The sequence below is a fragment of the Trichechus manatus genome, unplaced genomic scaffold, assembly GCF_000243295.1.
Source record: "Trichechus manatus latirostris isolate Lorelei unplaced genomic scaffold, TriManLat1.0 scaffold00018, whole genome shotgun sequence".
In the NCBI taxonomy this organism is placed as follows: domain Eukaryota; kingdom Metazoa; phylum Chordata; class Mammalia; order Sirenia; family Trichechidae; genus Trichechus; species Trichechus manatus.
Window position 1 is genome coordinate 3,822,533 of NW_004443954.1, and position 2,825 is coordinate 3,825,357.

A 2,825-nucleotide genomic window follows, 5' to 3' on the forward strand; every position below is an offset into this window, starting at 1 on the left:
TAGTTCTTAAAAGAGCATAATGCTCAAGGCAGACCTTTTTTTCTACTAGTTAAGCTAAACTATTGTTAGGTTTTAAGAAGATTTCAGGGGATATTTTTGGTTTAAGGTTTAAAGATTATCTCAGGGCGATAGTTTCAGAGGTTCGTTCATCCTCCATGGCTCCAGAAATTCTAGAGTCCGTGAAAATTTAAAATTCTCTTTTGATCAGGATTCTTCTATGGAATCGTTGGTCAAAATGTTCAGTAATGGTAGCCAGGCACCATCCAGTTCTTCTGGTCTCATAGCGAAGGAGGCAGTTGTTCAGGAAGCCAATTAGCCACACACTCCATATCCTCCTCCTATTCCTGACTCTCCTTCTTTTGTTGCTCCAGGTGAATAGAGACCAATTGTTGTGCTTTGGATAACCGCTTGCAAGCTTTTAAGATTCTAGGCACTACACAATGAACTAGGAAGTAGAAGAGAAGCACTAAGCTCATTATTAGGCCAATTAACTGGGATATCCCATGAAACCATGACCTTAAACCTTCAAGGAGGTGATTTTTGAATGATTTGTTCATCTGGTGAGGGGAGCATACTGCAGGGAAAAGGCACAGAAGTGGGGGACCTGTCATTTGATATGGCTCATGTGAAAAAAAAAAAAAAAAAAAACCCTGACCCGTTGCCATGGAGCTGATTTCAGCTCATGGCATCCCCATGTGTTACAGAGCGCAACTGCTTCACAGGGTTTTTGTGGCTATACTCTTTATGGAAGCAGATTGCCAGGCCCTTCTTTTGTGGCATTGCTGGGTGGGTTCCAACAACCAACTTTTATGTTAGTAGTCCAGCACAAACCATTTGCGCCACCCAGGGACCTTCCATGGCTGGTGTGAAGGGCATGTATTCACTGAAAACATTCAGTATGTATTTAAATGTCGACTAGGTGCCAGCCTTGAGTAGCTGGAGGTCATTAATCAAGGACACAATACCCACAACAATAAGCTCAAACATATCAAAGATCATGAAGATGGTGTAGGACTGGGCAACATTTAGTTCTGTTATACGCGAGGACACCACCAGTCAGGTCTGCTTGACAGCAACTAACAAGAACAGGGCAGATTTAGGGAAGATGCAATGTGTTGAGCTTGGGGGAATTGGCAGAGGGGAGAAGTGGGGAAAGGAGCGTAGGTAAGTTCTGGGAGGAAGATGTAGCGGTTATCTACTGTCTTACCACATGAGACTTAAACCATGTATGCCAGGGCCTGTTTAAAGGGTATGTGTATATATATTGTCATTTTAAAATACATATTATCCCATTTAGTCTCCATTTAAACAGAAGAATGAAGGGATACACTGTGTAAGTTAACATGTAAATAACCAGCCCTGGTTATCTGATTCTGGTGCCCTTGCTTTTATTTATTTTACTGTACTTTAGATGAAGGTTTACAGAAGTTTCTCATTAAACAGTTAGTACACATATTGTTTTATGACATTGGTTAACAACCCCATGACATGTCAACACTGTCCCTTCTCAACCTTGGGTTCCCTATCACCAGCTTTTCTGTCCCCTCCTGCCTTCTAGTCCTTGTCCCTGGACTGTTGTGTCCTATTAGTCTCGTTTTGTTTTATGGGCCTGTCTAATCTTTGGCTGAAGGGTGAACCTCGGGAGTGAGTTCATTACTGAGCTAAAAGGGTGTCTGGGGGCCATACTCTTGGGGTTTCTCCAGTCTCCATCAGGCCAGTAAGTATGGTCTTTTTTTGTGAGTTAGAATTTTGTTCTACATTTTTCTCCAGCTCTGTCCAGGACCCTCTGTTATGATCCCTGTCAGAGCAGTCAGTGGTGGGAGCCAGGCACCATCTAGCTATACTGGACTCAGCCTGGTGGAGGCCGTAGTGGTTGCGGTCCATTGGCGCCCTTGCTTTTAACCAGTGCCTAGGCTGTCTCCCCAGTTGCAGATTTGAGAACTATTGGTTTTGGACGATGACTGAAATGACAGGCCTGGTAGACATTTCTCAGGCAGAGGAAGGAACCCTGGGGAACAATAATGCAAATGAATAAGTTTGTGAAACCACATTAACAATTTTCCTTCTACACTTCTTTATTATCAGATTAATTTCGGTGCCATTTACTAAATGAAGTACTGAGCTCCACTGGGCTTAACTGGGTTGAAGGTATCTGGACATAAGTAACCCACATCAAAACCAGGACGCACCAAAAAGCCATTCGAGTTTTCTGGCACCCTTGCCACAATCTAGGATCTAGGGCACTCTTTTAAGATGGACCTCATTTTTTATTCCAAGGATTTATTTTTTATGTGAGCAAATACGAATTTTTTTAGTTGAGGAGGATGTTTGGCCAGCCCACCGATCCTGGAGAGTGGGTGATCACGGATCACTAGTGTTCTCTGGGCGAGACAGTTTAATTAGTTCCCTCCTCCCCTCACCCCGCCCCCAGTCTGGAAAGGTGCAGTATTCGCTTAACAGTGCGGCGCACAGCGGCGGCCGGAGCAGACGCGGGATGGTCGCACGTCCCGAGCAGAGCAGAGGGGGGCAGCCAGATTGCCAGGCGAAGGTACGAGCAGAATATCGGGAAACAGACCGCTGTCTGGAAAGAGCAGAGGGTCAGTTCGGCGGGGGAGGAAGTTGCCTACTGCAGGTGTGGAAGGGGCTGCTCCAGGCCAACGCTTTGCAGCCAAGGGGGCGGGGAGCCGGGCCGGGGACCTGGAGATTGCGGTCGGGGCGCGCTGCCCATGCACTCGCTCGCCCTCTTCCCCAACCACCCCAGGAACAGCTCTCGCCCCGGTGCCCACCCAGCCGGGAACAGCACCGCAGCGCCCGCGGCGGCCGCT